The sequence below is a fragment of the Engystomops pustulosus genome, unplaced genomic scaffold (genome assembly GCF_040894005.1).
Source record: "Engystomops pustulosus unplaced genomic scaffold, aEngPut4.maternal MAT_SCAFFOLD_180, whole genome shotgun sequence".
NCBI lineage: Eukaryota > Metazoa > Chordata > Amphibia > Anura > Leptodactylidae > Engystomops > Engystomops pustulosus.
In genome coordinates, this window is record NW_027285060.1 from 169,161 (window position 1) to 185,000 (window position 15,840).

General features: G+C 62.8%; 1 non-coding gene across 1 annotated transcript in view; it reads left to right on the top strand.

Annotated features, from left to right (window-relative positions):
• Positions 1-15,753: 15,753 nt before the first annotated feature.
• LOC140108757 (18S ribosomal RNA) overlaps positions 15,754-15,840 on the top strand; it is a 1,886-nt gene continuing 1,799 nt past the window's right edge. Inside the window, exon 1 of the ribosomal RNA XR_011851237.1 lies at positions 15,754-15,840. This exon is cut by the window's right edge and continues 1,799 nt beyond it. This is a non-coding gene — a ribosomal RNA (18S ribosomal RNA).

Below are 15,840 nucleotides of genomic sequence, written 5' to 3' on the forward strand. Positions count from 1 at the left end.
CTTGGCCTATCCGGCCAAGGGTCACTGTTCCCCGGCCACACTTGGCAGTAGGTCCCGGGGAGGAATAATGCCCATGGAAGTAGGAGCTACTACTTCCAAAGGGGCAAGTCAGCGGGAGAAGCCACTCGGCCTATCCGGCCACATGTCACTGTCCCCCGGCCACACTTGGCTGTAGGTCCCGATGAGGAATAATGCCCATGGAAGTAGGAGCCTCTACTTCCAAAGGGTCAAGTCAGCGGGAGAAGCCACTCGGCCTATCCGGCCAAGGGTCACTGTTCCCCGGCCGCACTTGGCAGTAGGTCCCGGGGAGGAATAATGCCCATGGAAGTAGGAGCTACTACTTCCAAAGGGGCAAGTCAGCGGGAGAAGCCACTTGGCCTATCCGGCCAAGGGTCACTGTTCCCCGGCTACACTTGGCAGTAGGTCCCGGGGAGGAATAATGCCCATGGAAGTAGGAGCTACTACCTTCAAAGGGTGAAGACACTTGGCTCTAAGTCCCCGAGAGGTATAATGCCCATGGAAGTAAGAGCTATATCTTCCAAAGGGGCAAGTCAGCGGGAGAAGCCACTTGGCCTATCCGGCCAAGGGTCACTGTTCCCCGGCCACACTTGGCAGTAGGTCCCGGGGAGGAATAATGCCCATGGAAGTAGGAGCTACTACTTCCAAAGGGGCAAGTCAGCGGGAGAAGCGACTTGGCCTATCCGGCCAAGGGTCACTGTTCCCCGGCCACACTTGGCAGTAGGTCCCGGGGAGGAATAATGCCCATGGAAGTAGGAGCTACTACTTCCAAAGGGGCAAGTCAGCGGGAGAAGCCACTTGGCCTATCCGGCCAAGAGTCACTGTTCCCCGGCCACACTTGGCAGTAGGTCCCGGGGAGGAATAATGCCCATGGAAGTAGGAGCTCCTACTTCCAAAGGGGCAAGTCAGCGGGAGCAGCCAGTTGGCCTATCCGGCCAAGGGTCACTGTTCCCCGGCCACACTTGGCAGTAGGTCCCGGGGAGGAATAATGCCCATGGAAGTAGGAGCTACTACTTCCAAAGGGGCAGGTCAGCGGGAGAAGCCACTTGGCCTATCCGGCCAAGGGTCACTGTTCCCCGGCCACACTTGGCAGTAGGTCCCGGGGAGGAATAATGCCCATGGAAGTAGGAGCCTCTACTTCCAAAGGGGCAAGTCAGCGGGAGAAGCCACTTGGTCTACCCGGCCAAGGGTCCCTGTTCCCCGGCCACACTTGGCAGTAGGTCCCGGGGAGGAATAATGCCCATGGAAGTAGGAGCCTCTACTTCCAAAGGGGCAAGTCAGCGGGAGAAGCCACTTGGTCTACCCGGCCAAGGGTCCCTGTTCCCCGGCCACACTTGGCAGTAGGTCCCGGGGAGGAATAATGCCCATGGAAGTAGGAGCTACTACTTCCAAAGGGGCAAGTCAGCGGGAGAAGCCACTTGGCCTATACGGCCAAGAGTCACTGTTCCCCGGCCACACTTGGCTGTAGGTCCCGGGGAGGAATAATGCCCATGGAAGTAGGAGCTACTACTTCCAAAGGGGCAAGTCAGCGGGAGAAGCCACTTGGCCTATCCGGCCAAGGGTCACTGTTCCCCGGCCACACTTGTCAGTAGATCCCGGGGAGGAATAATGCCCATGGAAGTAGGAGCTACTACCTCCAAAGGGTGAAGACACTTGGCTCTAAGTGCCCGAGAGGTATAATGCCCATGGAAGTAAGAGCTCCTACTTCCAAAGGGGCAAGTCAGCGGGAGCAGCCAGTTGGCCTATCCGGCCAAGGGTCACTGTTCCCCGGCCACACTTGGCAGTAGGTCCCGGGGAGGAATAATGCCCATGGAAGTAGGAGCTACTACTTCCAAAGGGGCAAGTCAGCGGGAGAAGCCACTTGGCCTACCCGGCCAAGGGTCACTGTTCCCCGGCCACACTTGGCAGTAGGTCCCGGGGAGGAATAATGCCCATGGAAGTAGGAGCTACTACCTTCAAAGGGTGAAGACACTTGGCTCTAAGTCCCCGAGAGGTATAATGCCCATGGAAGTAAGAGCTACTACTTCCAAAGGGGCAAGTCAGCGGGAGAAGCCACTTGGCCTATTCGGCCAAGGGTCACTGTTCCCCGGCCACACTTGGCAGTAGGTCCCGGGGAGGAATAATGCCCATGGAAGTAGGAGGTACTACTTCCAAAGGGGCAAGTCAGCGGGAGAAGCCACTTGGCCTACCCGGCCAAGGGTCACTGTTCCCCGGCCACACTTGGCAGTAGGTCCCGGGGAGGAATAATGCCCATGGAAGTAGGAGCTACTACCTTCAAAGGGTGAAGACACTTGGCTCTAAGTCCCCGAGAGGTATAATGCCCATGGAAGTAAGAGCTACTACTTCCAAAGGGGCAAGTCAGCGGGAGAAGCCACTTGGCCTATCCGGCCAAGGGTCACTGTTCCCCGGCCACACTTGGCAGTAGGTCCCGGGGAGGAATAATGCCCATGGAAGTAGGAGCCTCTACTTCCAAAGGGTCAAGTCAGCGGGAGAAGCCACTTGGCCTATCCGGCCAAGAGTCACTGTTCCCCGGCCACACTTGGCTGTAGGTCCTGGGGAGGAATAATGCCCATGGAAGTAGGAGCTACTACTTCCAAAGGGGCAAGTCAGCGGGAGAAGCCAGTTGGCCTATCCGGCCAAGGGTCACTGTTCCCCGGCCACACTTGGCAGTAGGTCCCGGGGAGGAATAATGCCCATGGAAGTAGGAGCTACTACTTCCAAAGGGGCAAGTCAGCGGGAGAAGCCACTTGGCCTATCCGGCCAAGAGTCACTGTCCCCCGGCCAGACTTGGCGGCAAGTCCCGGGGAGGAATAATGCCCATGGAAGTAAGAGCCTAGCGGGAGCAGCCGCACAGGCTTCCCGGGAATGTGTCACTGTCCCCCCAGGCAAGACTTGGCGGCAAGTCCCGGGGAGGAATAGTGCTCATGGAAGTAGGAGCTCAGCGGGAGAAGCCGCTAAGGCTTACCCGGGAATGTGTCACTGTTCTCGGCCACGCTTGGTCGTAGGTCCCGGTGAGGAACATGCCCATGGAAGTCGGAGCTCCAAACTCCAAATTGACCTCAGCTGGAGCACTTGCTGAGGCTGCCCGGGCATGGGTGACTGTTCCCCGGGCTCACTTGGTCGTAGGTCCCGGTGTGGAACGTGCCCATGGAAGTTGAAGGGAAGAGAACCGCGAAAGGGAGTTTTTGCGCTAAGCCGCGGCCGAGGAGGGCGCACCGATCCCGGCTTGATTCCTGCCATTCCCGGTCCCCAAACCGGACTCGGCATGGTGGTTGGATCCGTGACCCTGGAACCCTGGGCGGGGAGCCTAGGGGCGAGAGGGGCCCCATGGAGCTCGGGCAGACTAGAAGTACCCTCGTCTGCCCGCTGGAGGGCGCCCTTCCCGGAGCGGAGGGGACCCCCTTGGCCACCAAGTGCAAGCCGAGTTTGGAGCTCGAAACCCGGCCAGGCTTGGTCGGAGGTCCCGGTGAGGAACATGGCCATGGAAGTCGGAGCTCAGCGGGAGCAGCCACTCAGGCTACCCGGGAATGTGTCACTGTCCCCCGGCCAGACTTGGCGGCAAGTCCCGGGGAGGAACAGTGCCCATGGAAGTAAGAGCTCAGCGGGAGCAGCCACTCAGGCTACCCGGGAATGTGTCACTGTCCCCCGGCCAAGACTTGGCGGCAAGTCCCGGGGAGGAATAGTGCCCATGGAAGTAGCTCAGCGGGAGCAGCCACTCAGGCTAACCGGGAATGTGTCACTGTCCCCCGGCCAGACTTGGCGGCAAGTCCCGGGGAGGAATAGTGCCCATGGAAGTAGCTCAGCGGGAGCAGCTGCTGAGGCTACCCGTGAATGTGTCACTGTCCCTCGGCCACACTTGGTCGTTGGGTTTCTGATGAGGAACATGCCCATGGAAGTAAGAGTTCAGCGGGAGAAGCCGCTCAGGCTTACCCGGGAATGTGTCACTGTTCTCGGCCACGCTTGGTCGTAGGTCCCGGTGAGGAACATGCCCATGGAAGTCGGAGCTCCAAACTCCAAATTGCCCTCAGCGGGAGCACTTGCTGAGGCTGCCCGGGCATGGGTGACTGTTCCCCGGGCTCACTTGGTCGTAGGTCCCGGTGTGGAACGTGCCCATGGAAGTTGAAGGGAAGAGAACCGCGAAAGGGAGTTTTTGCGCTAAGCCGCGGCCGAGGAGGGCGCACCGATCCCGGCTTGATTCCTGCCATTCCCGGTCCCCAAACCGGACTCGGCATGGTGGTTGGATCCGTGACCCTGGAACCCTGGGCGGGGAGCCTAGGGGCGAGAGGGGCCCCATGGAGCTCGGGCAGACTAGAAGTACCCTCGTCTGCCCGCTGGAGGGCGCCCTTCCCGGAGCGGAGGGGACCCCCTTGGCCACCAAGTGCAAGCCGAGTTTGGAGCTCGAAACCCGGCCAGGCTTGGTCGGAGGTCCCGGTGAGGAACATGGCCATGGAAGTCGGAGCTCAGCGGGAGCAGCCACTCAGGCTACCCGGGAATGTGTCACTGTCCCCTGGCCAAGACTTGGCGGCAAGTCCCGGGGAGGAATAGTGCTCATGGAAGTACCTCAGCGGGAGCAGCCACTCAGGCTACCCGGGAATGTGTCACTGTCCCCCGGCCAAGACTTGGCGGCAAGTCCCGGGGAGGAATAGTGCCCATGGAAGTAGCTCAGCGGGAGCAGCCACTCAGGCTACCCGGGAATGTGTCACTGTCCCCCGGCCAGACTTGGCGGCAGGTCCCGGGGAGGAATAGTGCTCATGGAAGTAGCTCAGCGGGAGCAGCCACTCAGGCTACCCGAGAATGTGTCACTGTCCCTCGGCCACCCTTGGTCGTTGGGTTCCTGATGAGGAACATGCCCATGGAACTAAAGAGTTCAGCGGGAGCATCCGCTCAGGCTACCCGGGAATGTGTCACTGTCCCCCGGCCAGACTTGGCGGCAGGTCCCGGGGAGGAATAGTGCCCATGGAAGTCGGAGCTCCAACCTCCAAGTTGACCTCAGCGGGAGCACTCGCTGAGGCTGCCCGGGCATGGGTGACTGTTCCCCGGCCACACTTGGTCGGAGGTCCCGGTGAGGAACATGCCCATGGAAGTTGGTGGGAAGAGAACCGCGAAAGGGAGTTTTGCGGCTGAGCCGCGGCCGAGGAGGTCTCACTAATTCCGGCATGATTCCTGCCAGGCCCGGTACCCTATATGGGACTCGGCTGGGTGGCTGTAGCCGGGACCCTGGAACCCTGGGCGGGGAGCCTAGGGGCGAGAGGGGCCCCATGGAGCTCGGGCAGACTAGAAGTACCCTCGTCTGCCCGCTGGAGGGCGCCCTTCCCGGAGCGGAGGGGACCCCCTTGGCCACCAAGTGCAAGCCGAGTTTGGAGCTCGAAACCCGGCCACACTTGGTAGTTGGTCCCGGTGAGGAACATGCCCATGGAAGTAAGAGCTCAGCGGGAGCAGCCACTCAGGCTACCCGGCAATGTGTCACTGTCCCCCGGCCAAGACTTGGCGGCAAGTCCCGGGGAGGAATAGTGCCCATGGAAGTAGCTCAGCGGGAGCAGCCACTCGGGCTACCCGGGAATGTGTCACTGTCCCCCGGCCAGACTTGGCGGCAGGTCCCGGGGAGGAATAGTGCCCATGGAAGTGGCTCAGCGGGAGCAGCCACTCAAGCTACCCGGGAATGTGTCACTGTCCCCCGGCCAAGACTTGGCGGCAAGTCCCGGGGAGGAATAATGCCCATGGAAGTGGCTCAGCGGGAGCAGCCACTCAGGCTACCCGGGAATGTGTCACTGTCCCCCGGCCAGACTTGGCGGCAGGTCCCGGGGAGGAATAGTGCTCATGGAAGTAGCTCAGCGGGAGCAGCCACTCAGGCTACCCGAGAATGTGTCACTGTCCCTCGGCCACCCTTGGTCGTTGGGTTCCTGATGAGGAACATGCCCATGGAACTAAAGAGTTCAGCGGGAGCATCCGCTCAGGCTACCCGGGAATGTGTCACTGTCCCCCGGCCAGACTTGGCGGCAGGTCCCGGGGAGGAATAGTGCCCATGGAAGTCGGAGCTCCAACCTCCAAGTTGACCTCAGCGGGAGCACTCGCTGAGGCTGCCCGGGCATGGGTGACTGTTCCCCGGCCACACTTGGTCGGAGGTCCCGGTGAGGAACATGCCCATGGAAGTTGGTGGGAAGAGAACCGCGAAAGGGAGTTTTGCGGCTGAGCCGCGGCCGAGGAGGTCTCACTAATTCCGGCATGATTCCTGCCAGGCCCGGTACCCTATATGGGACTCGGCTGGGTGGCTGTAGCCGGGACCCTGGAACCCTGGGCGGGGAGCCTAGGGGCGAGAGGGGCCCCATGGAGCTCGGGCAGACTAGAAGTACCCTCGTCTGCCCGCTGGAGGGCGCCCTTCCCGGAGCGGAGGGGACCCCCTTGGCCACCAAGTGCAAGCCGAGTTTGGAGCTCGAAACCCGGCCACACTTGGTAGTTGGTCCCGGTGAGGAACATGCCCATGGAAGTAAGAGCTCAGCGGGAGCAGCCACTCAGGCTACCCGGCAATGTGTCACTGTCCCCCGGCCAAGACTTGGCGGCAAGTCCCGGGGAGGAATAGTGCCCATGGAAGTAGCTCAGCGGGAGCAGCCACTCGGGCTACCCGGGAATGTGTCACTGTCCCCCGGCCAGACTTGGCGGCAGGTCCCGGGGAGGAATAGTGCCCATGGAAGTGGCTCAGCGGGAGCAGCCACTCAAGCTACCCGGGAATGTGTCACTGTCCCCCGGCCAAGACTTGGCGGCAAGTCCCGGGGAGGAATAATGCCCATGGAAGTGGCTCAGCGGGAGCAGCCACTCAGGCTACCCGGGAATGTGTCACTGTCCCCCGGCCAGACTTGGCGGCAGGTCCCGGGGAGGAATAGTGCTCATGGAAGTAGCTCAGCGGGAGCAGCCACTCAGGCTACCCGAGAATGTGTCACTGTCCCTCGGCCACCCTTGGTCGTTGGGTTCCTGATGAGGAACATGCCCATGGAACTAAAGAGTTCAGCGGGAGCATCCGCTCAGGCTACCCGGGAATGTGTCACTGTCCCCCGGCCAGACTTGGCGGCAGGTCCCGGGGAGGAATAGTGCCCATGGAAGTCGGAGCTCCAACCTCCAAGTTGACCTCAGCGGGAGCACTCGCTGAGGCTGCCCGGGCATGGGTGACTGTTCCCCGGCCACACTTGGTCGGAGGTCCCGGTGAGGAACATGCCCATGGAAGTTGGTGGGAAGAGAACCGCGAAAGGGAGTTTTGCGGCTGAGCCGCGGCCGAGGAGGTCTCACTAATTCCGGCATGATTCCTGCCAGGCCCGGTACCCTATATGGGACTCGGCTGGGTGGCTGTAGCCGGGACCCTGGAACCCTGGGCGGGGAGCCTAGGGGCGAGAGGGGCCCCATGGAGCTCGGGCAGACTAGAAGTACCCTCGTCTGCCCGCTGGAGGGCGCCCTTCCCGGAGCGGAGGGGACCCCCTTGGCCACCAAGTGCAAGCCGAGTTTGGAGCTCGAAACCCGGCCACACTTGGTAGTTGGTCCCGGTGAGGAACATGCCCATGGAAGTAAGAGCTCAGCGGGAGCAGCCACTCAGGCTACCCGGCAATGTGTCACTGTCCCCCGGCCAAGACTTGGCGGCAAGTCCCGGGGAGGAATAGTGCCCATGGAAGTAGCTCAGCGGGAGCAGCCACTCGGGCTACCCGGGAATGTGTCACTGTCCCCCGGCCAGACTTGGCGGCAGGTCCCGGGGAGGAATAGTGCCCATGGAAGTGGCTCAGCGGGAGCAGCCACTCAAGCTACCCGGGAATGTGTCACTGTCCCCCGGCCAAGACTTGGCGGCAAGTCCCGGGGAGGAATAATGCCCATGGAAGTGGCTCAGCGGGAGCAGCCACTCAGGCTACCCGGGAATGTGTCACTGTCCCTCGGCCACACTTTGCCGTAGGTCCCGGTGAGGAACATGCCCATGGAAGTCGGAGCTCCAACCGGGTGAAGCCGCCGAGAGCTAGCCGGGAATAGGGCGCCAAACCCGGCTACCGCCCTCCAGGCTTGCCCCGGTCGAAAGACCTACGTCCTCGCAGCAGCACCAAGCGAAAAATTCTCTAAGTGTGGGAGAACCGGGGACCCGACCGGTGGCACTCTGCCTCTCGCTGCCGCCCTCCTGGAAGCGTCCTCGGTCACTCGGAGTACGGCAGATTTCAGAGCTCCGGAATGGTGAAAAAGAACCGGAGAGAGGGCGAATCCGGCTTCTCTCTGCCGGGCGAGGACCACCGCAGGCGGCGGGGACGTCTGACAGGAGACGGCGCCGCGGCAGGCTTTCTAAGTGGCTGGGCTTTTTGTCCTCGGCGAAAGTCGAAAAAATTTTGCGGTCCGAGCTGCCCTGCTCCTGCCGGGGAAGGCTTACCGCCGGCGGCTGCCAACCCCTGGCTTGCCCGCCGGATCGCCTTCGAAGGCTGCTGAAAAAGAACCCCGAGACGGGCACCTCTCGGAAGAACCGCAGACCAAAACCGACCGGTCCGACTTTCAGTGCACCTTCGGCGGCAGAGAGAAGCAGCAAAAATACCGGTCAGAGAAGGGGAGTTTTGGTCGACTCTGCCAGGCTTTTGCACTAAGTCAGATCCGTAATGCCAGCGGGACTGAGTCGCTTTTGCGTGCCGTGGTCCTGGAGGCCTGCTCGGACAGGGCGGTCCTTCGGGTCCCGCGGGAAGGGGCATTTCATGTTCCTCTGCGGGAGGTGATCCATTTTCTGCGGGAAATGGCGAGCCCCTTCGGCTACAAGAGTGTGTAGGTCCCGCTCAACAGTCTACGTCCTTAACCATCGGGGACTTTGTAGATTGTGCCCGTAATCGCTCTCCGCAGAACAGAGCGGGAGGTCTCCGCGGCGGAGGCCGGAGAGGGCGCGAGGTGAGCGGCATGGTATGACTGGGTTCGTGCCGCTCACTGGTACCCGGAGCGTGGCGCCCTCCGGGTAAAAGGCTAGCCGGGGCGAGCAGGTGGGTTGACGGGCGCATAAGCCACGCCGTCCCCGCCATACAAGGTGCCGGTGGCCTGGCGAACCACCGGCGTAAGGCTAGCCAGGGCGGACCGCGGGGCAGAGGGCGCTTAAGCCACGCTCTCTCTCCATCCCACCAGTACAAACGGGGAAAAAAATTTCAAAGTGTGGGAGAACCGGGGACCCGACCGGTGGCACTCTGCCTCTCGCTGCCGCCCTCCTGGAAGCGTCCTCGGTCACTCGGAGTACGGCAGATTCCAGAGCTCCGGAAGGGTGAAAAAGAACCGGAGAGAGGGCGACTCTGGTTTCTCACTGCCGGGCGAGGACCACCGCAGGCGGCGGGGACGTCTGACAGGAGACGGCGCCGCGGCAGGCTTTCTAAGTGGCTGGGCTTTTTGTCCTCGGCGAAAGTCGAAAAAATTTTGCGGTCCGAGCTGCCCTGCTCCTGCCGGGGAAGGCTTACCGCCGGCGGCTGCCAACCCCTGGCTTGCCCGCCGGATCGCCTTCGAAGGCTGCTGAAAAAGAACCCCGAGACGGGCACCTCTCGGAAGAACCGCAGACCAAAACCGACCGGTCCGACTTTCAGTGCACCTTCGGCGGCAGAGAGAAGCAGCAAAAATACCGGTCAGAGATGGGGAGTTTTGGTCGACTCTGCCAGGCTTTTGCACTAAGTCAGATCCGTAATGCCAGCGGGACTGAGTCGCTTTTGCGTGCCGTGGTCCTGGAGGCCTGCTCGGACAGGGCGGTCCTTCGGGTCCCGCGGGAAGGGGCATTTCATGTTCCTCTGCGGGAGGTGATCCATTTTCTGCGGGAAATGGCGAGCCCCTTCGGCTACAAGAGTGTGTAGGTCCCGCTCAACAGTCTACGTCCTTAACCATCGGGGACTTTGTAGATTGTGCCCGTAATCGCTCTCCGCAGAACAGAGCGGGAGGTCTCCGCGGCGGAGGCCGGAGAGGGCGCGAGGTGAGCGGCATGGTATGACTGGGTTCGTGCCGCTCACTGGTACCCGGAGCGTGGCGCCCTCCGGGTAAAAGGCTAGCCGGGGCGAGCAGGTGGGTTGACGGGCGCATAAGCCACGCCGTCCCCGCCATACAAGGTGCCGGTGGCCTGGCGAACCACCGGCGTAAGGCTAGCCAGGGCGGACCGCGGGGCAGAGGGCGCATAAGCCACGCCGACCCCGCTGTACAAGGTGCCGGTGGCCTGGCGAACCACCGGCGTAAGGCTAGCCAAGGGCGTACCGCGGGGCAGAGGGCGCTTAAGCCACGCTCTCTCTCCATCCCACCAGTACAAACGGGGAAAAAATTTCAAAGTGTGGGAGAACCGGGGACCCGACCGGTGGCACTCTGCCTCTCGCTGCCGCCCTCCTGGAAGCGTCCTCGGCCACTCGGTGTCCGGCAGATTTCAGAGCTCCGGAATGGTGAAAAAGAACCGGTGAGAGGGCGACTCCGGATTCTCTCTGCCGGGCGAGGACCACCGCAGGCGGCATGGGAAGTCTGACAGGAGACGGCGCTGCGGGCAGGATTTCGAAGTGCATGGGCTTTTGGCCTCGGCGAAAGTCGAAAAAATTTTGCGGTCCGAGCTGCCCTGCTCCTGCCGGGGAAGGCTCACCGCCGGCGGCTGCCGACCCCTGGCTTGCCCGCCGGATGTCCTTCGAAGGCTGCTGAAAAAGAACTGCCAGGCGGGCACCTCTCGGAAGAACCGCAGACAAAAACATAAAAATTTTGGGCGATCCGACCCTCAGTGCACCTTCGGCGGCAGAGAAAAGCATCAAAAATACCGGTCAAAGAAGCGAGGTTTTGGTCGACTCTGCCAGGTTTTTGCACAAAGTGTTGGCATCGTGCGGCGTCGCGCTTTGCTGTACCGTATCCCCAATGGAGCGGCGCCCGGCGGGGTAGGCTAGCCATGTGAGGTCGAGGGCGGGAGAACGGGACGTAAGCCAGGCCGTTCTCCACAAGAAATTCCGGACGCGGAGACCCCTTCTCCGCCCTACGGTCCCCAATGGGGTGGCGCCCGGCGGGTGAGGCTAGCCATGGGAGGACGGGACGCAAGCCAGGCCGTTCTCCACAAGAAATTCCGGACGCGGAGACCCCTTCTCCGCCCTACGGTCCCCAATGGGGTGGCGCCCGGCGGGTGAGGCTAGCCATGTGAGGTCGAGGGCGGGAGGACGGGACGTAAGCCAGGCCGTTCTCCACAAGTAAAATTCCGGACGCGGAGACCCCTTCTCCGCCCTACGGTCCCCAATGGGGTGGCGCCCGGCGGGTGAGGCTAGCCATGTGAGGTCGAGGGCGGGAGGACGGGACGTAAGCCAGGCCGTTCTCCACAAGTAAAATTCCGGACGCGGAGACCCCTTCTCCGCCCTACGGTCCCCAATGGGGTGGCTCCCGGCGGGTGAGGCTAGCCATGTGAGGTCGAGGGCGGGAGGACGGGACGTAAGCCAGGCCGTTCTCCACAAGTAAAATTCCGGACGCGGAGACCCCTTCTCCGCCCTACGGTCCCCAATGGGGTGGCTCCCGGCGGGTGAGGCTAGCCATGTGAGGTCGAGGGCGGGAGGACGGGACGCAAGCCAGGCCGTTCTCCACAAACTCCCAGCGGTAGAGTCTCGGCTCTCCGCTCTTTTGATCGATCTGACACAGCGCGATCCGGCGGGGCAAGGCACTTTGCTCGGTCAGGGGTATTGGCCCCGGCCGGTTTATGGTAAAGCGTTCCTTAGCCTCAGTCTTGGTCGCGCATCAATCCCCCGCTCCCCGTGAGCGGCTGTCGTCCTCTGCCTAAGGTTGTGTAGCGCGGTGCCAGTGTGGTCCTCGCACGGCCCCGCTCCTGCCACAAGCGGTAGGACTCTCTGCTTCGGCTGAGGTTTGCTACGAAGCGTATGGAACGGGCGTACTCCACCGTACCGTGGGTGGGGGGCGGCGGCGTTGGCGGCGGCAGCGTCCAGCGAGGAGCTCCGGCTCCCCGCGGTAGCGCCTCGCCTAGTGTCCCTCGGGCAAGTCCAATCGCCCCCCGCCCGGTCGGAGAGCGCAGACACTTCTGTGTCCACGGTTTATTTCCGCAGCACGAAAAGGGACGGCTCCCGCTTGCTCCTCGCGGGGACGAGGCTTAGACCCACCGTGGCGCTTCCGCGGTAGGTAGGGTCGTCTGCCGTAGGAGCGGTAGCGGTCGAGTGGTCCCCAGTGTACCCTGTTAGCGCTGCCCGCCTACGCCTGAAGAGCTGCGGACCGAGAAAAAGGTTCGCTCCGCTGCTGACGGCGAAGCGCGCGGCACGCCGCGGAAGAGGAGAGGGAGCGGTCGCCCCCGGGGCGGCTCCCCTCCGAGTCCGGCAGAAGCAGAGATTGTAGCGGAGGGGGGGGGTTTTCTAAATTCCCCGGGCGTGTTATCCCCAGCGGTAGCCTTCGAACTCTTCAACCGCAAGCACGATCGCACGTTCACAGCACCCGTCACTAGGAGCCGGGCCAGAGGCGGGCGGCAGACGAAACCGACATGAGCGCTTAAGGGTATTGCACCCCCGGCGCCCAGACCCTGGAAATTGAGTCTGCCCCCAAAGCCCACCCGCGTCCTCCTTGGCGCTCCCGGAGTACATGGTCGTAGATGGGCCATCGGTCGCTAATGCCAAACTGCGTCCCAGGGGTGCGTCCCCTCTGACCAACGGCAGACCCATCCCTCTCGCCAATCCGCGGATCCCCGCCAGGTCCCGAACAGGGCTCGTCCTTTAGCGTTTCAAATGCGCCCTCCCCGCCATACGAGGGGTTGAGGACCGTAGCCTTCCCTTACGAGAGGCACCAGGGGTGCGCCTGCTCGAGGGCCCGGCCGTGGGCGTAACGCTTGGGCCGCCCGGGGGAGTCGGTAGACCATGGGAGACCAACACTCGCACACGAACGTTGCCCGTGCTTTGTGGAAGAGAGCTTCTTTTGCGAGGTTGTCGCTGCGGATGGCGCCCGGACAAACCCTATCCCTAATACTTCTGGGGAATTGGCGTCTAAGCCACCCTGCTCGGTATCCCTGCACCCACGAAGGGGGCCGTGGAAGGCTTGGGGTCTCGCCGGCGAAACCGACCGGATGCCCGGGGTACTGAACCCCCGGGGTCCCACCCTGGAAATTGAGCCGTCCGACCCCGCCACGTCTTCCTAGTGCTCTCCTTGGCTCCCCCGCCTGTGGGCGTCGTTAGGGGCTGCGGTCATCAGCGCCGGCTAAGCTTCGGCAACACGGCCGACCCACCCCTTCGGCGCCTGGGGGAGCCTGGTCCCAGTCCGGGCCGTTCCGTAGGGGCGGCTATCCCTTACATGAGGGACTCGGTGCGTCCGCTCGGGCTGCGGGGCTCCGGCTCCGACAGCCGGGGAGCTGGTTTTGACCGCGGGCCTCGACGGGAGCCGGCAGGGACCGGACTTAGGCGTCAAGCCGAAAATAACCCCGGCACCCTCGCGTGCTTCCAAAGCGAGGGGACCTTTGGCCGAGCGGGGGCACCGGAAGCCGAACCGACCCCAACCCCTCTTCCTACCCCAGGGCTGGGCTGACCAATCCCCTGATCGGGTCTAAAATGGAAGAAGGGGATTCGAGGGAAGGGGCTGGCGGAAGGCAGTTGCCCGACGGAGTAGGCGAAGGCCAGGCCGTTTCCGAGTCCCGAGCAGAGGAGGGCGAACTCGGCTCTTCATCGACCGACGGCGAGGCGAGGGCGGTGGCTGCCGCGGGGAAGACTCCATTGCTCGTCAGCGCGCTAGGAGCGGGGCCGACTGGCTGCTCGGGGTATGGCATCCCCGGGGGCCCACCCTGGAAATCTTCGCTCCTCAGCCGCTGCAGGTTATAAGGTCCCGCCGCGCGTAAGCGCTCAACTCTCCGACCCACGGATGTCGAGCCCATGGTGAGCCGGCCGTTTCGTACGGGGAAAAGGGGTCCTCTGGCCCCACATCGATCGAGGGGGGTTTAGATCCGCGGAGGCACGCACCGCGAGGCGAATCGCTGCTTTTCCCCAAGAGGTTAACCTTCAAACCACCGAGTAGGTTCGGGGCAGGGCCGACAGTCTGCACTGGGGTATTGCATCCCTGGTGGGGCGACCCTGGAAATCTCTGCCCCTTTCCACTCTTTCGGTTGGGCCTCTCGTCGGGGCGAGCGTAAGTCGGCAAGCAGACGTGGGAAGAGGCTTCTTACCGGTGACACTCCCTTCGTGAGAGAGGCAGGTACTCGCCCCGGACCCCGGTCCAAATCTGCGCGGGCCGGACGGCGTCGGCCCTAGCCGAAGGCCGCTCCCGCGAAGCCAGGGAGCCGAAAATAACCCCGACACCCTCCGCGACCTCGCGTGCTTCCAAAGCGAGGGGAACCTTTGGCCGAGCGGGGGCACCCGAAGCCGAACCGACCCCAACCCCTCTTCCTACCCCAGGGCTGGGCTGACCAATCCCCTGATCGGGTCTAAAATGGAAGAAGGGGATTCGAGGGAAGGGGCTGGCGGAAGGCAGTTGCCCGACGGAGTAGGCGAAGGCCAGGCCGTTTCCAAATATCGAGCAGAGGAGGGCGAACGACGTTCTTCATCGACTGACGGCGAGGCTAGGGCGAAGGCGGTGGCTGCCGCGGGGAAGACTCCATTGCTTGCCAGCGTGCTAGGAGCGGGGCCGACAGGCTGCTCGGGGTATGGCATCCCCGGGGGCCCACCCTGGAAATCTTCGCTCCTCAGCCGCTGCAGGTTATAAGGTCCCGCCGCGCGTAAGCGCTCAACTCCCCGACCCACGGACGTCGAGCCCATGGTGAGCTGACAGTTTCGTACGGGGAAAAGGGGTCCTCTGGCCCCACATCGATCGAGGGGGTTTAGATCCGCGGAGGCACGCACCGCGAGGCGAATCGCTGCTTTTCCCCAAGAGGTTAACCTTCAAACCACCGAGTAGGTTCGGGGCAGGGCCGACTGCCTGCACTGGGGTATTGCATCCCTGGTGGGGCGACCCTGGAAATCTCTGCCCCTTTCCACTCTTTCGGTTGGGCCTCTCGTCGGGGCGAGCGTAAGTCGGCAAGCAGACGTGGGAAGAGGCTTCTTACCGGTGACACTCCCTTCGTGAGAGAGGCAGGTACTCGCCCCGCACCCCGGTCCAAATCTGCTCGGTCCGGCCGTCGTCGGCCCTAGCCGAAGGCCGCTCCCGCGAAGCCAGGCGATCCGAGCCGAGGATCCGCGCGAGCCTTCTCCAAGCCCTCTGCCGGGCGCTGGTGTTGAAAGCGTAGCGGACCCTGTTCGCCGGAGCGATAGGAGCGGAGCACCGGTCCCGAAGGGTTGAAAGCTGGGTAGCAGCGCCGTAGCTTCCCTCCCAGCCTTCCCCCGGACCTGGCGCCCGATCCCCTCCGCTCCTCTGTGCGTTGGCGGGCGGCGCTGCATGGGTACGTCGCGACGGCTCCCTATCGTCTCTCTCTCGCTTAACAGTGGTGAGAGGTGGTGGTGGCGCTGTCGAGGTGCTGAAGTCGAGCGTCCAATGCTTTCCTTCTATGCGCAGCCTACAGGAGCTGTCCGAGCTTCGGAGGTGCTGATGGAGGTGAGAGTCGAGCGCCGCTTCTTGGCTGATCTGAGTGGGGAAAGCCAGCGACTGCGAGAGGGAGGGGGGAAGGAAAGGCTTTTTCGGGTCCTTGGAAGGGACCGCGAGAGCATCTTTCTTGCCCCCCTGCCCTAAGCTCCATCCAATGTTGTCTGCGAGGTCTTCTCTGGCGGCGGAGAAGCGCTGCGGTAGCAGCAGCAACGAGCGTTCCCATGAGCTCACGGAGCCTGACTCCAAGAGTCTACCCCTCAGAGCCCCGGCTACCTGGTTGATCCTGCCAGTAGTATATGCTTGTTTTAAAGATTAAGCCATGCATGTCTAAGTACTGACTATTCTTTACGGTGAAAC